Source organism: Cupressus sempervirens, chromosome 3, assembly GCF_028749045.1.
Source record: "Cupressus sempervirens isolate cs-2001-9-10 chromosome 3, ASM2874904v1, whole genome shotgun sequence".
Taxonomy (NCBI): Eukaryota; Viridiplantae; Streptophyta; class Pinopsida; order Cupressales; family Cupressaceae; genus Cupressus; species Cupressus sempervirens.
Window position 1 is genome coordinate 366,954,806 of NC_143120.1, and position 23,647 is coordinate 366,978,452.

Sequence of the window (23,647 nt, forward strand, 5' to 3'; positions counted from 1 at the left end):
TTTTTGCCTTCAATGAATAGCCCTTGAAATTCTGCTCGATGCAAACTAACTTAGGTCCAAATCGGAGTTGTCTAGCTCAAGTTATAAGGGAAAAACTGGGGTTATTTAGGTCAACTGCATATTTTTATTAAATACCACATAAAAGTGGGTTTTTATTGGCAATTGCATGGTATAAAATTATAATTAATACTTAAAGTGGATTTTGTCGTCCATTTTAGAATTTTAACTCATTCTAAGTTGATTTGACCATAGTTTTGTATGTTTTTAAGAAAATAGCATATTTCTAGACTATCTTTCATGTTACTTTATTAAAAACTATAGTTAAATATTAAATACAAATACATGAGACAACTTAAGTGCATAAAAGTGGGGTTTTTATTACACATTGCATACATCAACATGCAAATCATTATGTGAAAACCCACTTCCAATAAATTATAGTCCTAGCATTAAATTAAATGGACATTTTATATGCAATAACACGTTTTAATGTTTTAAGTGGATTTTAAATATGTATTTACATATTTTAAACTTATTTTATTAATGCAAGTGGGAAAATCTAACTCATTTACACATGTTGTGTGTATAAGTTAATTTTAGCATATATCAATGCATTTAAACGGGGGTTTTCTAACCCATTACATATACATCTTTTAAAATTGCTACTTAATGGACTTTTTTAGTTAAATACGTGTTTTAATAAGATGTAAATGCACTAGGTGGCAACTTTGGACCCAATTGCATGTGTATGTAATATTTGAAAACCTATTTCACATAGCGTAAGCCAAAGTGGCATTTTTTGGCCCAACTACATGCATTTTAAAATGTTTTTTCATGTTTTAAAACCCCACCAAGGCAAAGTGGCGATTTTTTGCCCATTTGCATGTCTTTCAAATACATGCAATTGGTCACCAAAAGTGCATTTAAGTGACATTTAAAGCCATATATGGAAAAATGGCGATTTTGGAGCACATTGCATGCATTATAATATATGCATTTGCACAAGGAAATCCCATTTCTAACTTGCAGCCTGCATTTGGAGGGTTTTTGGGCACATTTTTCACATGCAAACATTCCAAAAAAGGGCGTTTATGTATTGATAACATATTGGAAAATGTTTTCATTCAAAAAGTCATGTTTTTTACCAAAAAAGAAGGCAATTTTGGGCATTTTTGAAGAGTGGCAAATTTGGAAGTAAAAGCACATTCTTTTAACACATGCGATTGATAAAAAACAGCCCATCTAGAGCATATTTTTTACCAAAAACATTACATTTCTTCATAGTTCTTGGCTTCCAATCACTTCAAGAAGGCTAGGGTATGTATTTTGATTTGCAGCCTGTTCTTCATCATTTCCAAGCTTAAAATGATGCCCCAAACACCATTTTTGAATGTATTTGCATATGACATTAATTTGGTCAAAGTTTGTTCCAAGTCTTGGGCATTTAATCTCTCTAATTATCTCCACATGTCCAAATTCAAACCATGTTGTTTGGATTTCAAAATCTATTTACGTCTTTGGCTTTGGACAAATCTAAAATCCTAAATCTCTTGGATTTATTTAAGATTGCTCAAGTTTTGGATAAAGACTTGTTTTCTCATTCTTGGTGGAGTTGAGGTAATTGTTTGTTCTTGCAAATCTTTGTCATTTCTATTTTCAGATTTGCATCTTTTTTTGTGTGCACAAAGTTGCTCCTATCTTGCGTCTTCTTCTCCAAGTTGCATGTGCAAGGTTTCATTTACTTGCATATGCAGTCAGGTGTAAAATCTCGTTCTCAAAAGAAAGGCAAGCTCACTGTTTTCCTCACATGCGAATGCATGATAAAACCCCACCACCATGCATCCCATGGACCTCCATATGGCTGCCCTATAGTTGAAGTTTTTCCCACATGCTTGCCGGATAGAGTATCACTTTTTGCACATATTAAAACATGTTATGTCCAATGTGTTACTCATTTTTCTTCTCGTTCACTTAACTCCAAGCTTGCTAGCCATACATGCAATGGACCCTGAAAACCCCGTTTTTGGTTTTTCTAATCACTTTTTAGCCATTTTGAGATTGACCCATTTGCTCATTTGTTGTCCCTAGCAATTCCATGTCCTTTCCCTAAATACCTTGCTCAAATCGGTGTTTTGACACACCCAAGTTTGCTATGGACCCTTCATATGACGATGTTCATATACTATGGAACTTTCATGTGACAAGTTGCCCAAGCACACCATTCGGCAATGTCAAGAGAAGTTACACCAACAAAAGGGAAAGAGACTACTATTAGATTGAATGACATTCTCAAGTCACTCAATCATCAACTCAAGTTGTTAGACAGGGATCATGGTGTCTGAATAGCATGATGGGGATTGATTTGGACATCTTGTGTGAGTACGAAGTCATCACGCCTATTTAGATGTACCATGATTACACACATATGATGACCAACAAAGAGCAAGTCTTACAAGGACTTGTAAAAGATGCAAAGGCAACAGTAGCCAAGATAACTAACCAAGAAAGAATGATCAAAGACGCATTGAGAGGGCTATCATGCGAAATCATCACTAAAGATAACACACTCAAGAATCAAGAAGATGTTCTCACAAAGTTGGCAGAGGTCATCCGCTTACAGTTTGAAGTGGATGACTTCAAATCAATGAGTTGGATGCATTGGCAAGCTAGAAGTATTCATCAAAGAATCTGCAAAATAAAATGGAGATTTGTAACAAAGAGATATATAGAGTATGTTGCAATGATCTCATGTCACACCGGTGAACCAAATGTTGCAATAGTACACAAGTCCCTATGGAAGTTTGGAGAGTTGGTTGATACCATGTGAATACTTCAAATCAAATTTTCATATGCTTTAAGTAGAATAGCAGTAGGAAAATTATATGTAAAGGGCATCTATGTTGTAAGTACAGGATAACATGCACCTGTACAACCAACTCATGTAGTAAATTGCAATCGCATTAGACATGCAACTTTGAATAAAGACAATGTAGTTAGAGATGAGTCAAGGTGGCTGAGGTTGTTTCAACTTTTTCTCCACCTTTCTTTCTCCTATTTTTCTATATAAAGGAGAGAACTTATTGTAAATAATCATCTTTTGGCAAGGCGAAAAAATTCTACCAATTTGTATCGTGCACTCTAAGACTTTGTACTTGGATGTAAATCTAAATTGATTCATTTGTTATGTGACGACATTTTCTGAATATTGATTGTGAGTTTGGAGCTTTGATCAAGAGGGATTTGAATTTAATCGTGCACACTTTGAGCTACCTATTGCATTCAAAGCCAATTTGAACTTTTGAAGACTTTGTGTTACAGGAGGACGAATTGTAATAGATAGTAGCAGATGTAATCACTTAGAGTTGAAGACTTTGGGCTTTAATTGTAAGTGTTGTTATTGAATTTGAGGGTATCCAGTAAGAGACTTTGTACCTTACTAGTTACTCTGCTTGAATCTTCATTCGAGACAAGTGCAAGAGACTTTGGGTTCCTGTTTTTGTTTTGCAAAATATAAAAATTAAAATGCTGCCCTAGTGTTGATTCTTACGTCAATTCCAGTGTCACCAGTATTATCGTAGCAATAAGGCACTTTTTGTTAAGTTGGAAAGTTAGAGTTATGCAAATCATTTCTAAAAAAAGAGCAATTGATTAAGAGAACCATCCTTTTTGTAATTTCAGTTAAGTTCCTATTGAAGCAACCTACAGTAAGAAGGGAGCCTCCCTATTGCTAAGAGGAGAGAGAAATCTCCCAAAATGTTGCCTAAAGTCACAATTTTGTAAGTCATAGTTAGTTACGTACAAAAAATTTAGTTCCTATTGAAGCAACCTACAGTAAGAAGGGAGCCTCCCCTATCACTAAGAGGAGAGAAATCTCATGAAATGTTGCCTAAAGTCACAATTTTTTAAGTTGCAGTTAGTGACGTACAAAAATTTTAGCTAATAAGTATAAAATAATCAAATGTTAAATAATTATATGAACTCTTACAATTTGGAAATATAAGTATTTAATAAAAATTATATACTTCAACATATTTTAACATAATTATAAATTTTCTATTAAGTATAAGAGAATCACTGAAAAACCGTTCATTTACAAAATATTAGAGCTCATACCATACCTTACCCTAACACTTTTACCAATTCACAATACATATCTTTGCAACTGTAGTTCACATACTTCGTTCTAAGTCAATCTTTTACAAAAAAATATAATCATTGTAAAAATTAGATTACACTTCAAGACAACTTAAACCAGGTTGTCCATGGTATATAACCATCAAACCACTTGAGCCTCAAACCATCTTGAATGATTTCATTATAAGGGTTAGATATCCAAGCTTCTTAGGGTAGCGCAGACAAGGGTGGTGGACGCCAATGACCATGTGTAGAAGCTGGTTGGGGAGCATGTGTATTGGTAGGAGCAACAACAAGGGCCTTTTTCTTCTTGATCTGCTCAATGAATTGCTTCAAGGTACACTCAAAATCAAACACAACCTTCTCTTTGACCGAGAACTCATAAGATACTCCTTCCTTCTTGAAGGTGGAGGAACATTCATTGGTCACTTTCAATAGCTTTCTCTCCTTAACCTGCAAAATCGTGGTAACCTGCACAAAGAGATTGTAGTAAATGAGTCTCCACGGAGACTCAGTAAGAATCCTAACTCTACCCATAAATATCCTCATTCCTAAATTTCTAGATATGCCAAAGAATGAAATGAGAGAGAATAGACCAAAACAAGTTTCCAAATTTGTTGATTCCCTTAATATATCTAGAAACAATTTTAAGAGCAGAAACATCACAACCCAGAGATAAACCAAATAATCTCCAAGCCTCTATCGCAAAGGCACAATCAAAGAATATATGATGCATGAATTCAAGACACTAGTAACAAGAGCAAGGATTGGGGATGCCACTGGGTATAGAGAAAGGGAGTCGATGAAGCAGGAGATGCCGGATGAAACACAGAGTTTTGGGCTTAGTTGAGGAGTGCCAAAATCTAGAGCGGGTTTTGCTCTATGTTTGGGGTTCTAAATTAAGGTTCCACTTGCAATTTACATGGTCAAAGATATCTTGGATGTTGGAAAGCAGGCAACACACTTGGCTTTGGTGGAGTACAAGGGTGTACCATCTGATCATCTCAACAAGGGAAGCCTATTAGAGGCTTCACTATAGCCTCTAGGGAGCTTGAGAGCAAGACGAGCTTCCTTCGGGACAAAGGAGATGCTCCACTGGGTAATGAGAATGTCATATTGCACAAATAGAGTTTGTCAATCAATAAGGGAACCCTCTGAAATGATATCACGGAAACTGTTGATCCAACACAATCTCCACTTCTTGGTTGAACATCCTTGGAGAAAAGCTAGAGGTTTATCACCATTATGTAAATTCCACCAAATGGATTTCTCACCGCAAATTTTACTATTCTAATAAAAAATGTTGTTGCCTTAGACCAAGCATCTAAACTCATCCCAAATCTTCCAAATAGATTGGAACATTGAGGGTCTTGCAACCTTTATCTTTTTCCTAGAGAGTAAGTCATTAATATGCAATCCTTTCCAAGACTTATCAACACATCACTACTAACATTGTTCCTGATCAGCAGTTTCCAAGGCTCATTGCCTTGGGCAGCCTTCAAAATCCATTTGATAGCCAAGGCTATTCCTTGCCACCTCATGTCCTTAAGACCAAGCCCACTTTGTTCCTTACTCCTAATACACCAATCCCATTTTAATGCATGTCTCATATTGTTCCATTTGCCACCTAACCAAAGAAAGTCTTAGATCCTTTTCTACACATAGTTGATGTGAGCTTGATTGAACCATACAAAGGAATAGTACACTATATATGTTGACATTATCTTCTAACAAACTTGCAATCTCCCAGCCAATGAGATATATCTATTATTTCACTTGGTAAGCTTGCCCTCAATTTTACTTCTAATCCCATTCCTTCATTGCTTTTAGATTAGGTCCACCCCAAGTCAACTCAAATTTATTACACCAATCAGGGGATTTATGCTCCCAACCTAAAAGGATGGAATTTGGCATTGAAATCTTGCCACCAGAATCTAAACAAAAATATGCCTAGCCTAGCTAAGATATTGTCGACTTTATGTTCAGAAAGCTCTACCAGAATATAGTATCATCAACAAATTGGATATGGGAAATCTCTTCTTTATTTGGAAGATGCATACATTTTACTCTTGGGGAAACAATGGAATCCCTAAGGATATAAAATAGAGAATGTACTGCAATAACAAATAGGGTAGGAGCAAGGGAGCATTGTTGCCTAAAAGATCTATAGACAAATCAAATGTGTCAAATCTCACTCCACTGATTTCCACTGAGGCATTGGCTACAATCTTAAGGGTGACAACCATCTAATTGAAGAAGCTTGGGAACCTCCGACTTTCCATCACCATCAAAATGAATTTCCACTCAATCCTGTCATAAGATTTTTCGTAGTCAGTAAAGAACATGCAGACCTATTGATCAAAGGACTTAGCCCAGTCCAATGCTTCTCAACAAGTGATCAGGTTTTCTAAAATGAATCTACCTTAAACAAAGCCAAACTGTGTGGAATTGACCACCTTAGGAAGAATATTCTCCATTCTAATTGCTAGCAACTTAGCCAAAATCTTATAGGAATCATTAAGGTTATTGGCCTCCAGTTCTTAATCAATGTTTTCTCCATCTTTGGGGATGAGTTTGATGAGTCCAAAGTTGATGTTAGATCCCAAGGAGCCATTGTTGATAGCCGCATACACCATCATAAGATCTTGCCAGATCCAATCTATATTGACTTTATAAAACTCAATGGGCAACCCATCAGGGCCTGATGCCTTCTCATTACTTGTCTTCAAAATAGCGTTGGAAACTTCCTCCTTAGAAATAGGTTGTTCCATTCTGCCAATATCCTCCTCACTAACCTTTTTGGGGGTAATATTTTAAATCTTAACCCTCATCTATTCCATGTTCACCCTATCATCCTCAAAGGTGAAAAGTTTGGAATAGAAGTTGGCAAAGGCTTGAAGAATGTCCTCACGGCTACAAATCTCCTTCCCTTCATTACAAATACAATCATTTCTATCCCTAGCCTCTTTGCATTTCAACAACTAAAAGAAGTACTTAGATCCTTTATTACCATGATCTAGCCATTGGAGCCTAGCCCTTGTTTTGACACCTTGTATCTTGTTGTCCTGCAATCTCCTCAAAGCATCTCTGGGTTGTACCAAAGTGTTCAATGTTAAAAGGTTAGGTGGATCATGTTGAATACTAATCTCAGCATCACAAAGTTTGTTGTCAAGATGACTTTCCAAACTTCTAGATTGCTTAGCTCTCTTTTTTCCAACCACCTAAAATAGGCTCTTTCACTTGTGAGTCATGGTCTACCATTTCTTAAATGGCACTGGATTGCCTCATAATTTTGTGTTTGAGCCACTTGATTACTTGGGTTGCAAATTTAGTTTCCTCATCCTTGAGGAGGGAACTGTTCAAAGAAAAATTGTATGTATTATGTTTTGAAATGGGGATTGCCTCTATATGAAAAATAGAAGCTACAATAGGGTGGTGATCAAACAATGTGTAAGAAATACATTCACACAACCCCCATTCTAGTCCTTAAAGCTGAAAGCCTTTTCACACACATAAAGACTATCCAATTTGCAATATATCATTCCCCCCCTTTTGGAAAATGGAACAAGTATGCCAAATACCTTTGAAATCTGCCTTATTCCGTGCTAAGGGATCAAATAGATTGAATTTGTTGATAACCTTGGACAAGAAATAAATTTCATTACCCTTCCTTTCAAATTTAGCACCACCCAACTTATCTTGGGGTCTTTCCAGCACATTGAAATTCCAGCAAGAATCCATGGGATATCCTTCAACTGATACATCCACCTCCAAAGGGATATCCTCTTTAGATGGTCGTTAGGGGCACAAATAGACCTAATACCAACTTCCTTGTCACCTAAATTAAGAATCACCCAAACCATCCTATTTCAAGGGGAATATCAACACTCTAAAAAACTTGCTTAACCATCTAGGACCCACAAGAATGGCAGCTCCACCTCTTCCTTTCTGGCAAGAGGTGAAGAAGGATTTAGCATCATTCCATATACATTTAAGGGAGGTGTCTAAATAAAATCTAACAACCTTGATTTCCTAAAGAAGGAAAAAATCCACCCCATTATGGTTCCTAAGGAACCCGTTACTCACATATTTCCTATCAAGTGATTCTAATCCTTTGACATTCTAAGACACAAATTTTGCATTCATTTATAACCAATTAAGGGTTAGTGTCCTTGGAGCTTTAAAGCTCTTGAAACATTTGGGAAACCTTCTCCTCTGTATCAAAGATGGCTTAAATACTACTAACAAAGTTTGGGGTCTCCCTCTCTTCCTTTTTGTCTGGGTCTTCTCCTTTACAATCATCTTAAGACACTTTCAACTCCAGCCTTCAACCTGACCAATCTTGGGCTTCATGCTTTTCTTCTTAGCATTGCATATAAACACCTCAAATTCCTCTACCTTGTCCTCTCCAATAACCTCCTCAGTAAACAATTGATCATTGCTCATCTTCCTGATTCACTCTCAACCACAAAGTGTCCCAGCACTCTATCCATGTGGGTAAAAACGGCCTTACTATTATTGGAGATGGCTTGCAACTAAGCATGTGCACCCAACTTCCGGGGGGAGGAAGAGGAGTGGGGTTGGTATGATAGTCAACTCATGATTACACAACCTATCCTCAAGATGTTAAGACATTTTAATAGCTTCAAGGCCTTCCAGAGCAAGGGCATCAACTTTATGCTTTCCTTTGGAGTTGTCGAGCTCAACATCAACACAAGGCAATCCACTAGGGGCTACTGCAAGAAGATGGTCTTTCCTACCCAAATGGGTAGGCAAGGAAGAGGCAGCAAGGACATTATCACAAGAAGGCAACACTGGAGGGGGCGGACAGTGGCTTCTGAATTTACACCGAAACATTCTTTTGATCTTCCCCAACACAATTTGCTAGGCATTTTGAGTCCTATGTTTTGGTTTGGTAGTCTAAGGATCTAATCCGAGGTTACACAAGTTACACCTAGGAAGTGTTCCTACGTGCGACAAATTTGCTTCAGCCAAAGGTGGGGGATTTGAATTATCATAAAAGAAGCTTTTAGGGTATCAAGAGAAGCATAGAGCTCTTCCTAAGAGATTGGAGGAGCAATGTTAAGGATCGGGTTAGTGTTCTAAGTGAACCCTACTAAGGTGGAGGGATAGAAGCCTCTGCATGGCTTGGCTTGGATTTTGGCATATTAGGGTTCTTACCCTTGACAAGCAAGTAATTGAACCTCAAATGGCCTTCTTTGTTGCAAAGAAAACAAGAGTTAAGGCCACCAAGGTAAGAGATGGGGCACGAAGGCGAGAGGCCTTCGAATGCAAAGATAATTTTTGGGGGAAGGTGTTTACCAGGGTCAATAAAGATTAGCACCCTTGCAGCAGTATGCAAAAGAAAGGAATCAGTTTTGTCAACTCTGATAACCTTGCTAATAGGCTTGAGGGCTTGGGCAATCATGTTCCACAAAAAATGCAAGAAATTGCAAATGTTGATTCATTGAGGAGAAGAGAGAGCCATCATCTTATCATTAATTGCTTCTAGACCAAGGGATGGCTCTAAAACAAACAGATCCGATTCTCCAAAATTGCTTGCTAATAACTTATTTTTGAGAACTAGGGTTAGCAAAAAATATGAGAAACAATCCTTTTTGAATCATTTGCAGATAAGAGAAGTGAAACCCACATTTCTTACTCCATACATTTTGCATCCATTCATTTAGATATGCTCTAAAAGGAAGTTTCTTAATATATTGGGCAGCAAGAAAGACAGTTGTTTTCCTAAGTCTATTCACCTCGGCCTCAATAACAATGGACATCTAAGAATTAGGCTTGAGAATACAAGGGGTAGAACAATTCTTACCTTGAGTTCTTCCTCCACTTGTTCATCTCCACTCAATTGATGATTGAATCTTGCTCCTGAGGGCACTAGTATTTCATTGCCTAAATGATTTAGTGTTTGTTACCGAGATGAGAATATTAGCTTGTAATGAAAAAGATGGATAGTTAATGTTATTTCCAAGGGTGTTTGAATGCATATTAACCAAACCGAAGGCAGCCTGGTGCAATTAATGCCTGACCAGCATTAATGGCAAGGTAAGTATGAAAGGAGGATGGCCTTCCACCAGCAAGGAAGGACTCCTTGAAAATTTTGCCTGGTTGCGGAGTGTTCCTCAATGTTTTCCAGCTTGTACCAAACAATTATATATTTTTATATATTTAAACATAAAAGTTTATATATATCTTGAAATATTATAGTTTTCCAAATGTTTGATAAAAGTGTCAATTTATTGACAATTTTTTGGGGAGTTTTTTGCAAATCCGAGTGTTTCAAATTTTTGGATCAGTCGAGTTAATATCAAGTCCAAGTTTTGCAACTATGGTTGATTGCATAGGCAAATATTCAATTAACTTTTTGAGAGGACAGTCGCCAAATAATTGCCTAAGAATGAGATCAAATATTATCCAAATCTATGAAGTACCTCAGACAAAAATGAATTGTAGAAAATAGATTTTCATTTATATTCTTATTGCTGATTGCATAGGCAAACATTCACAGTCAACTTTTAAGAAGGCAGCCACCAAGTAGCTGTCTAAGTCAGATCAAATATTAGCTAATTCTATGAAGTAACTGAGATCAAGATTTATCAAACTTTTAGAAAGGAAGTCATCAAATAGTTGTCCAAGTCTGAGAACAAATATTAGCTAAGTCTATTAACTAACTGAGATCAATTTTATCAGACTGCAAACTAGCTACTATTGGGAATTTATCAAAAGTAGAATTTATTAGTAGTGGAAAGCATTTCGAAGTGATCCAAGACTTTCATTGTGATTGAGGCAAGGAGCTTTGTCGGGACGGCTCAATATTTGAGAAAGATTATCAAATCATACTCACAATTGCAATGCCTTATATTCCACAATGGCAATTGGTAAGTCCTTTATATGGGGTAGAATTCAACAAAAGACATTTGTCTTGTTGAAGTACATGGCATGGCAACTACTATTTTAGGTGGAGACTAATGTTGAGCAAATGTCTTTTGTTGAATTCTACCCCATATAAAGAACTTACCAATTGCCATTGTGGAATATAAAGCATTCCAATTGTAGAATATTATTTGATAAGCTTTCTCAAATATTTAACTACCCTTGCAGAGCTCTTTGCCTCAATCACAATGAAAGTCTTGGATTTCACTTTTGCTATATTCCTAACAATAGATGGATCGTTCTCTGATAAGTTTTGTTCTCCCTTACTTCATAGAATTAGCTAATATTTGATCTCAGACTTAGACAACTATTTGGTGTATTTGGTGACTAGCCTCTTAATCTATGTAATTAGCAATATGAATATAAACAACACAATTCTATTTTCTACAATTCATGGATTAAACCATAGACAAAGGACTCTGCGAGCCTCTTTGCTTCTGGACTCTGACTCAGCCAAGTCAGGCCGAGTCTTGGCTGACTCACCAAGTCCCGTGGCCTGGCTCTGCCATGTCACTCAACCACTAAGCTGGTTGTGCAAACCCCTTTTACTGTTTAATCTGGTAAGTGTAAAAGTTTGTGGGTTTTCAAGGGGTTGTACATCATTGACCAGGTCGTACCATGCATAGAGGTGGAGGTGAAGTGGGAAGATGAATTGCTACTTTTGTTCTTGCTGTTTGAGGTGGTTCCAGAAGCACACTTAATAGATGAAATCATAATTTGAACTTTGGGGTAAATTTAATACCTTTGCAATTTATGTTGGAGTTTCATACAACTGTACTATTTTAGCAGCAACAAAGTATTCAATTACAGGCCTGTTAATGTCTGATTTTAATTATCAGTTTCGTAAAGTAATTTTCTAGTGTGTTCAGGAATCAGAACTTTAGAGGAGGGTTGGGAGTGTATTTTAATTGTTGTTAGTTTGGATGTATCTGTGTGCTTCTGGACAGGGGTCTTATGTGCTAGCAGTGTGTTTTGATTCAGTTTGAGTAGTCTTATGAGCAGAATAGAAAGCTATCAAACTTACAACGAGCCGCTTGAATCATCTCTAACCCTTAGTCTTCTAGGCTCGAGTTTTTATTTTATTATATTTCTAAAGTGTTATTTAGTTTAGCTTATTTCCTTCAAAAAATTGCATTTATAGTATATACTTATCTGATCAAATCATCAATGTAAACTTGTGTATGTATGCAAAGTAGCATCTATTTAACTCAATATTGTGTCTTTGACGTTAATTGATTAAATGATGCATGAATGAAGCTTTAAATCTTTAAAGTTCAAACATCTTTGAATTTCTTGGATTTTCTAATTTGTTGAGGTTTTGCCCAGTCCGAGTCCAAGTTAAAAATCAGCTTGCCAAGTCCAAGTCTTATACCTATGGATTAAACTCCACTGTATTTTCTATCTTTGTTCTAAAAGGCCAAAAGGCCCCTACCTCTTCTTATATGCAGAGAAAACAAAACAATTCACATTCTAGTTGTTACATACAGAAAACCTTTCACAAAGGAAGCCCATGGTAATCATTATCTGAAAGCTCAATATTGCATGGTCATAATTCAGTTCAAAACATCATAAAAAAAGATAAATTCCTGATACATGTTGCTTCCTTCTAAATTTGTTAATTCTCTATTATCTGATATTATCTTATCTTATCTTCATTGCCTGTCTATCAATTTTAGTATTTGAACCAGAGTTCCCAGACTTGGACTCAACAAGGCCAACTCGACTCGTAGCTCGCCTATGACTCAGCAATGACTCAGCAAAACAAAATAAATCCTTGAAATTATATACTTCTATAATACATACATATCATATTCCATGACCCAGGCCGAGTTATAAAAACTTGACCAGGTCTGCTCGACTTGGCAAATTGTACTACTTGCCCAACTCACAGAGAGTCATGGAACTATGATCTGAACTGCTGCCCAATGGTTCACAAGTTGCTTCAAAGCCTTTGAAATTTGAAGCACTCATTAATCACCTCTTAAAAGTTTTCTCACTTCATCTTACAAATTGTGTAGACAACACCATACATTAGGCACATGCTTTTCCACTTCTTTCCAGTCATCAAGTTCCATTTCTTTCTAGTGCTATCAAAAGCTTTTCTAGACTTTAAATCCAGTTCGGTCTTCTGCCATTGATCCAAAGTCTACATACACTAGAGAGCCCATGAGAAGCTGGAACACTATAATCTGTTTAAAATCCCCGAAAGGATTTGTTTTCTGTCCATCTATAGGAAATCATGTGCTGCTCCACCTTTATGTGTTCCAGTACCTTCTACAGGCCTTGCCTCACTGTATCACTTAAAGACTTGAAAATCTATCCATCATTGAATCAGATCTCATTCAATTACTCTTATGACCCTTCCTGATTAAAGGAACCTAAACATTATAATGTATTGGATACTTAAATGTACCAAAAGTTGTTGATCAATATTTAATACCATGACACCCCTACCTCTTTGAGACTAAAGCAGACCCAGAAAATTATATACTGTTACAATCCAGCAACATATGTCTCTACCATTGATCCAAAGTCTAAGGCTTAAGCCAATAGTTCTACCACCTTCTTGACCACATAACTGATCCAAGCTTGACTGGATCCTTTAAATGCTCAAGAACTGTTATGTCAATCAAATTGCAAGGCTCTCAGACCTTTGCATGCTCCCACATATGCAAACATTCAAAGTGTTAATCTGAATCCCAATAGGCATCCTGCAACTTTCTTCTATTCTTTTTTAACACCTCCTCTTATGTGGTTGAGTAACAAATCTCTTGGATGCATCCACTCAACCACAAGTAACCCAAATTTCTCCAGAACAATGTAATTCTCTTTCTTGGGATGCTCTTGCAACAAATTCCCTAAATGTGTCTGATTATGAGCTTTAAGTTCACAAATTTGAATCTGTTGAAACAGAATACTGCCCACCTTCATGACCACATCCAGCCTGTGACCACACTACCTTTCAACCCTTCACCTTCCCACCCTCATGTTTTTCTAGAAAGTCTCCGTGCAATTTCTCCTCCATCCTCTCACTCTGCTTTCCTAAACATTGTGTGCATATTTTTGCTGCTCAACATCAATCTTGAAAACTATCTCTGCAAGGTCCAGTTTTCTTGTTATTTATCTTACTGTTTACAGTTACACTAATAAAAAGATTTTGCTGTTTCAAACCCAATAGTTTTGGAACTTTAATAGAATCCATCCATTATCTTTCCTTTCACCCTGATCCACCATACACTCATTTCACCTTTGCCCTGCACACACTATCATTTTCCCATTTCAACACTTATTCACTATATGTGTCATAATACCCTTCTGTAACAATCTTCTGATTGGCCTCTTCCAAAATGACTTTGATCCTTCTTTGTTCTCGCAATAACCTTTCACAGAAGTTCTTCAAGACGAACAGCTTATTATTCTTATTCCTTCTTCGCCAAATTCATATATAGCAACTCATACATCTGTTCATTTGTACCCTCTGACTTAATCTTGTAATGATTCACTTATCCTGGAGTTCCTTTCTACACCCTCTCCAAATTTCCTGTAATCCAGGTCTTCCATTTTAGCTTTCTCTAAGAAACTTTTGCTGAACTCTGAAACTAGAATGAAACAGCTACGTTTTCCTACTTTGATGGGATACGATTAAAAAAATTTGTATTTATGGAAACAATACACTTCTATTATGCTACCATGGTCTTACCAGAAAAATATTGTATGCTCAGTTACCAGATTCTGCTATTTAGGCCCGGCTTCTGGTACTGGTACAGTTCTGGTTCTTTTCTTGAGTTCTACCCGGGTGCTTGGGTTCTCGTAGGTCCTTCTATCAAAAATCCACAGAGAACCCAGGCACCCAAAAAGAACCTGAAGGTGGTACCCAAGAGATGGACCAAAATATATGAATGTAAATAAAATAAAATATGCAGTATTTTAAAATTCTCATCAGATCTCTGGATGAATATACCAAGCAAATTTTTTTATTGTTAATCTCTGAATTAAACCTTTAAATATTTAGAAGCAAAATATGAAGTACCCAAGACTCTGTGATGCTATTGACGAGGAAACTGTGAATATTAAATGTCAAATTTGAATTTGAATTTTCAATGTGTGATGACATTTTCAGACTTTGTAATTTCATATTTGCAAATTATGAATCTTCTAAATGAAGTATTTTATAGGCAAATATGGATTTATGAGTATCACTCTTCTTTCTATATTTATATATTTGGTGTTGGAACATGTGTGTGTATGTGTATTTACATCACATTTCAAAACCAGCTTTTGCACCATCTATATAGAGATTAAATTATTGGTGCTTCCTCTATCAATAATCATCTTTCTGCACTTAGCTCTTGCTATTTCTAAAAATATATTTTACTGCAATGGACCTTCATCCTTTTCAGGACTCAACACTTCGTGCAGCATCAAATTTAACCATCCTCAGCATCAAGTGAAACAAATTCTTTTCTCAAATCATCTTTTACTTGCATTACCCAAGATTCTTCTCAGCTCTGACCACTTCTTTCTCATCTTCTAGACACTCAAAATGGTAGGTGGCCATGCTCACCCAACCTAAAATGAATTTTATCAAATCTTTACCCACCAAGTCCTCGTCTATAATCACCACACTGACTCTGCTATAAGGAGCCTGATTACGCTTCATTGTATTCTTGTTCCCAAACCCCTTCATCTCCAACAACTTTCCTTTCACCCCTATAATCTCTTGTTTGTACACTTTGCGCTCTATTTTTCACTACTTTTCTCCTACTCTCAAATCACACTAATATAATTAGTATATATAATGCAAGTTAGTATGCGAAGTTCATCTTGAATTGGAATTCGGAAGCTGCTCAAATACCTCATGATTTTCCTTCATCACCTTCTACATAACCTGCTCAAATAATTAACTTCAAAAATTCCTTAATCTAGTCCTTTGCATCTTTAACTTTTAAATCGTCATACTTCAAGTCTTCTAACTTAGCTTTTCTGCTTCTATATTTTTTGACAGCACACATCCCCACCATAGAGATGCATGTCCTTTCTGCTTAAAGTTATATATTTTCTAATAATCAAATATTTTTGTAACCGTCCAATTGAATCTACAAAATTCTCAGGGTGCACACTGTTGGAGATTGTAATCTTCAGGGTTTAATTGAGTTACCAACATCAGGTAAACCTTTGGGCTATCTTTTCTCTTATTTTAGTACCCTGAACTTAATTTAGTAGTAGTACATATGTTTGTAAGACCATTCTCATTCAGTGGCCTGAATGTATATGGTTAACATTATACTATAATTGGCAATGTACCAGGATTAAGTCAGTCTATCCTCTTTTTTAGGAATGGTCTATAAACAGATAACATTCCTATCGGCATTCTATCTGAGTGTGAACCAATTGTCTCTTTATTCAAATTGAGTTGAGCAGTCTCAATTTATTATATTATATTTCGTTAATCAATTATTAACAAATAAAAATAAAACAAAGGGCATCAAACTTTGGCATAGCCCCAAATTTAGAAATGACTTTGATGATCTTTTCTCTAGGCCTGCAGCCTTCACGTCCTAGCATAGATATAGGACTTTGTGAGTCCCGAGCCAAGCCAGGCCTCCAGAGGCTTTTTGCCTCTGGACTCTGACTCGTTGAGTCAAATGAGTCCTGAATGACTTGCCAAGGCTCGTGGCCTGGACTCAGCTGCATCAGTCAGCCACTAAGCTGGTAGTCCAATCCCATTTTGCTGTTTAACCTGTTTAGTGATAGTTTGTGGGTTTTCAAGGGGTTGTACATCATCAACCAGGTTGTACCATGCATAGATGTGGGTGTGAAGCGAGAAGATGAATTGCTATGTTTCTTCTTGCTGCTTGAGGTGGTTCAGAGGCACATTTAATAGATGAAATCATAATTTGAACTTTGGGGTAAATTTAGTACCTTTGCAATTTATTCTGGAGATTCATACACTGTACTATTGTAGCGGCAACAAAGTATTCAATTACAGGCCTGTTAATCTCTGATTTATATTATTAGTTTTGTAAAGTAATTTTCTCGTGTGTTTAGAACTTTAGAGGAGGTTCGGGAGTGTATTTCAATAGTTGTTAGTTTGGTCATATCGGTGCGCTTCTAGACAGGAGTTCTTATGTGCTAGCACTGTTTCATTTCAGTTTGAATAGTGTTATCATACTTGTAATCAGCTAATTGCATCATCTCCGAGCCTTAGTCTTCTAGCCTTGAGCTTTTATATTGATATATGTTTTGATTTTTTGATTCCATGAGTATTTTTGACATTTGATAGTGACACTATTTATATTTCTAATGTGTTATTTAGTTAGCTTATTTTCTTCAAAAAAATCCCATTTATACTTATTTCCTCAATGTAAACTTGTGTGTGTGCAAAGTAGCTTCTATTTATCTCAATTATTGTGTCTTTGATGTTAATTGATTAAATGATGCATGACAGAAGTTTTAAATCTTTAAAAATCTTTGAATTTCTTGGGTTTTTCAATTTGTCGAGTTTTTGCCGAGTCTGGAGGGCAAGTCTGAGACCAAGTCAAAAATCAGCTTGCCGAGTCCAAGACTTGTAACTATGAGTTCTAGTAGCTGGACTGCATGTTCCTCCACATCATTACTTTTTTAATACTTATATAAATGACAGTGCAGCTGAGGGTCAAATGAACAACCATCAACCAGTCATCCAGCCAAAGAACATTGCGGAAGATAAACAAGCATTTTTCTCATGTAAAGAAATGCTATTCTTCAATTATAGTTTTAATATATTCTCAATAAATCCATTACGACAAATGCTTTTGCGAATTAACACCAACAAAGACAACTCTTCATCTCTACCCTCATTATAACATCAAGCACTCACTTTGCCTGTATGCCTATAATTCAACTTTTGGACTTTTGCCAATAATTTCCTTGCAAGCTGCAAAAACTCATTTCGTTGCAACCTTCTATCACTCGCCGTCTTCACATGCACATCCACAATCTAGAATCTCCAGAAGCAAATTCAGTAATTCCTATCTTACATTTAGAGTGAATACTCATCTCTTTCTCATTCTTATCTGTTTACAAAGGGAAAAGTAATCCAAAAGAGAACAGAAGACAATTGGCTTTCCAGTTGTTAAATGCATAAAAAACCATTTATGAAGAAAAAGGGGGGTGCAATCATTATCTAAAGAGTCAAGACTGCACATCCATAATTTAGTTCAGAAGTATGTTTAAAAATGATGAAAGCCTAAAATATGTTCAACTTCACTTCTTTCAATGTTACCTTCACTCTCTTCTACACTGCCTTCACTCTATGCTGCACCACCTTCATATTTTCCATAAAGTTAAACCAGTATCTAACAGCTCTGAAGTTATTTTGAAGCTTGAAGCCTTTAAGACTGCAATTTGTGTTTAACCAATTAAACTCCAATGTACTTTCTTGGCCATCAATCAACACTTGATCTACAGATTACAGTTTTTTAATGCCCCTTTTATGGCTTCTCAATTCATCTCAAGAATACTCGACCTGTCATTGAATTATAACATGATTTTCCGTTTCTTTAAAATAGTTAAACAACTTTTGTAGATTTTTAATTCACACCAAACTCTTTCAGCCATTGCTCCATATTACATCGCTAGTCTAATGAGAAGTCCACATACTATATACTAGCTGAAAGCCCCTAAAGGTCAGCAAGATTTTTATTCCGATTTCATGAGTCATCGTTTTGGTGACTTTTGAATCCTAATCCACATAGAATCTTTCAAATGATCAAAAGACTTCCTCTATCATTAAATCATGTCTAATCTGATGCTTTTCATGTCCCTTCCACATTTAGAAGACCCAAAGCCTTGTTGAGTTGTTAAATGCACCATGAGTTGTTGATCAAAATTTGGTCCAATGGTTCTCATAACTCTTCAAGATAACAGTGAAATTAAAAATTTCCATTTCTACAAAACCAAAAAGGTTCTCTTGATCATTAATTTCAGCATTGGAAGTCAATTCAACAGTTGTATTCCTTTCCGACAGTTGTATTCCTTTCTCAACAATATATGTAGGATCCAAGCCTTATTTGAACCTTTGAAAGATAAGAAGGCCGTTGATCTTGATAAGATCAAGCATCTCTCAAATGCCTTTCATGCTCAAATGAAACCAAAGCTTAAAGGTTTTCTATGATGGACAAGTAGGAACTTAAAGAGAAAATGGCTCTGTTTTAGCAGAGATCAACAGTTTTAAGTTGCTCTGATATATGAGATATTTTGCGAGTGTTAGTGAATGGATTTGTCCTTTGGAAACAAACACTAAAAATGACTCACAATGCCCAGAAAGAAGAAAAATGTTACCAACAGTTGGAGAAATTATCATTGAAATGATAACTTTCCTCTGAATTTTGGAGGTATAAATCCCCCTTAAGATAATATGCAATGAATGAAACACAGGGTTTAATTTTCACCAAATAGCAAAAACAGAGAAATTAACATTTACTCATAGCTATGAAGGTAAATGTAGAAGACTGAATTCAAAAGAGCAAATACAGAATATTAAGGCCAAGCTTCTATCCACGAATGACACCTAGTTTAAAGATAAATAAATGACTGCTCTCTTCTGGTGTGATTAAATTGGAAAAGCACAGTTCTGGCATGAAATCATACACACTGTCTACTGTAGCAAAAATGGACATTAATAAGTAATTGCAGTGGCTCAAAGTCCAAGTACAATCAGAAGAAATATATCAACAATTCAAAGATTATGAATATTATCTCCATTTTATTAATGCCTGAATAGAAATTCAGACTTATGACTTCTCTACAATATGACTGTGTAGAACCCGCTCTCTTCTCTTTAATTGCAATAATAAGCTTTCTAAAAACTTTTCAGTTTCTCCATAACTGATTCTTGGATCCACTAATTAATTTCTTGAAACTTTTCCCTACTTATTTTTTCGTAGACATTATATTCTATTGATAGATCATTATGTATCTAAGAAAAAATAAAATAGGGCTTCTATAATTGCTTTTACAAAGTTTCCACCATGTGTCATCACAAACACGTCACATTTCAAACACACGAGAAAATCAAGAGCTGCAAGACTTATAATGTGCTTTCTGAAGGGCTTCAATTCTTCCTTCATTGTTAATTCTTCCTTGGTAACCAAATTTGGAAACATATCTCTGAGCAGTGCCATGTTCTTTTTCCCACCATAGACTTGTTCAGAAGCAACATATATCTGAGTTCCCTTTGGGTATCCCGTTGCTCTTAACAAAAATGCAACTTCTTTTCCTGTAAGCTGCCATTGTTGACTTTTCTTCTCTTGTTCCAACAAGCTATTGTCTATTCTGTCATAATCCTCTCTTCATCTTCTTTCAAATCCGATATGCTCTTTCATTCGCTTGAAGGAATAAATCAAACCAAGGTTGACCCTTTCATCTTCACTCTCTTCAATACAATTTTCCAAGAACTTATCCTGCAGAAGATTGCTATTGCTAAAGTAAAACTCCTCCTTAAGATAATTAAAAAAAACATTCCAAGATCTGCTTAAAGATGCTTTGTTTTATTGCCTTCGTTAAGATGTTTTGATTTCTCTTTCCAAAGTTTTCTCTCAGCATTTCTTTGTAGAAGGGTCTGATATAACAGAGAAGCCAATTTTCATGCTTTGAGTAGTAATTTGACAATGTAGGGTATCAACATTTCTCATACATGTATACATGCTTCCCTATCTTTGCCCTGATCTTCTATAGTGATCAATTCAATAGATGTATGTAGGCAAGATCCTACAACACAATGGTAAATTGTGAGCCTTTCATCTGGGAGGTAGCGGCTGAGTCAAGAAAACCAAGATTAATGACACAACTTACACCCTTAAAGTTCAATCCTCAAGCAATGCAATCGATTGAAATTTCTCCGCTGATCTTTCACTCTGTGTTCAAAGTGGATAATGCATTATAGTTCAAGCAAGCCTCTCGAGTCTCAACAGAATCAAGGAAAGTGGCCATGAATATTAAAGACAATTGGAGGACTTTGAACAACCCAACTTCAAACAACTTACGTGGCTAATCAAGGATAAGATATTCAACACTATTGAGATTGATCTTTGACGTTGATGGTCTCATGTTTCAAATTCTTCATTCGATTATCTTTATCCCAAAATTATTATTTCCTCTAATACTTCGGGTCTTTGCTCAATTTTGGAATTATGCATATCACGAAATAATGTGTAGAAACTAGGTAAGATTTGGGTAATTTTGAAGCCATGTCGGAAGATCGGGGATATTTGAAACTTTCGAACCAAATTACATGTCTGATAATACACAGTACCTGCAAGTTTGAGAAAAGGTGAACTCCCATTCAATGCCATACTAGCATGTGAGCCGGCAAATGAGTGGCCACCCAATTATATATCAGATTTCAAATAATTGGTGAATGCTCCTTAATGCCTGCTGTCGGGTCCACATAGAAATAATGAACTAAGTCAGCCCTTTTGAGGAGTTCGGAACCGAATCCACCACCCGACTATGCTCTTAAATGTTGTTTTTTTAATTGGTTCCATACTTCACAAAGTGTCCGACTTCAAAACTTGGCTCTTGGTTCCATACTTACAAAAGTGTCCGACTTCAAAACTTGGCTCTTGAAACTTTCACATATTAACAAGTACCTTTAATTTGCTGATCGTGTCTGTGCCCTTTTGTTTTCCCAGGGTTCCCAAAACAAATAGAATCCCACCAATATCATTTAACAATTCATTCATGAAAGATTTTTCAATGCAAAAGGGAAACTTCACACTTGGAATTTTTGAACTGGGGCTTAGTTGTTCATGCTCAATCAAAGTCACCAAAATCTGAAAATACACAATTTCACCTTCTTTTTTGACACATGAAACTTAGAGACACATTTGTAATATTTGGCCAAGTTTTGCATGTACCAATGATATTATCACTGTAGGGCAAAGATGGGAAATGGATGTTTAAAATAGGGATGCCACAAAAATTGGGCAATGGTGAGCTTGCATCTATATTATCAAATTAAAGACAATCTCTTCAATCTGCCCACTCAAGCGTAAGGGCCCCCATGTTTATCCTTGAGTGGCAATTTTTTTAGTCATTCCCAGGATACTCCTACTTCAATTTGCCTTCATATTTCATATTGAGTGTGCATACTCATCTCTCTCTAAATTCAGCCTCCTCTGTGGAATACACAAGCCTTCATCATCAGGCACACTCAAGCTGTACTATTAGGTCATTGTAGTCCTGACCCTAAATTTGCCTACACCGTGTGAATATGAAGGTTAAAAACACAATTTCAAAGAAAGCATTTTTATTAGTATCCCCATTAACCACAATAGCAATAAATCCAATTATTCTCATTTTATTATTTAAATATTATTTATTTTACCTAAACAAACTGGTCAATTAAATTGTCTGGCAGTAAGACCCTCCCTACAACAACTTACAATGTTCAACATAGTTTTGTTATCGTCTTTAGCTAAGAAGCCACCCATCTCATCATACTTCCCAGTGATCAAGAATTTTTTGAAAGCCAACTCCTCTCCACCTTCAGGCATCCATGATTATGCTTTAATTGCCAATTTTTCTCCATTTATTAAAATTTCATCCAGATTACTCTTTTTGAGATATTTGCCAATTAATTTCCTATTACAGTTTTAACAAAACTGTTTAATCAATATTCTGAAGGGACTAACTACTGAAATGGAAGTAGCACTTCACATTATGATGTTACAAGATAAACACACAAATTTATGACATGAATACTTTTCTAGTTGACTTGCTCATTCCTGATAACATCAACCATTTTAATTGCACATCTGTGTAACATCTTACCTAGCCATCACTCTCACAGTCTTGTGGTTTGGTGTGAATGTTGATCTTAAAAAATATGTGAATATGCTGTTATCATGGGATCCACTGTTCCTATAGATAAAAATTATTTTTTCTACCCCACTCTACACAATCAGTTGACAAGCTGCAAAGACAATTTCATCGGATGCGGGCAAAGGAGACACCCCAGACCATGTATTGATACCCCTCGATCATCCCAGTACTTCAGAAATGTTTCCATTTAGCTGAATCAGACCTAACCCTCAAAAAGGCATGACTAATGCTCTTCGCCCACAAATTTACAGATTCCAATGTAACATTTGTATGCCACAGCCCACCAGCCAAAGACAGATTTTGAAAACATTTATGTTACAAACAACTTTTGAAGCCGTGTAGAAGACAAATTCCCCAATAATGGCCAGGGTCCACCACCTGGTCAAATTGTAAATTAAAATCAATGCTGCAATAAAAGAATGTTAACTAAAACCCAACACAGGTTTACCGAAGCAGATGGATGAGCTGAAGCTATGGTGTCAAAAACAAATCTCGATGGTACTTTTAATACGAACTCCGAAATTCTAAACTTGGCATGACCAGTTCCCGTCTCGTAAACACTTCAAGTTAAAATTTAGGAAAAGAAAAACAATATCAGCTAAAACCTATATGGAAACCTCAAAAAAGATAAGTTTAGGTCAATGAGTGCGGATTTATATCAACTACTATCAAAAGAGAGAAATCAAGCGCACTCAGT

General features: G+C 36.1%; 1 protein-coding gene across 1 annotated transcript in view; it reads right to left on the minus strand.

Annotated features, from left to right (window-relative positions):
- The window catches only part of LOC149566513 (peroxisomal adenine nucleotide carrier 1-like), a 38,713-nt gene that overhangs the window by 14,503 nt on the left and 563 nt on the right, over nucleotides 1–23,647 (minus strand). The gene's annotated exons all lie outside the window — the stretch shown is intronic.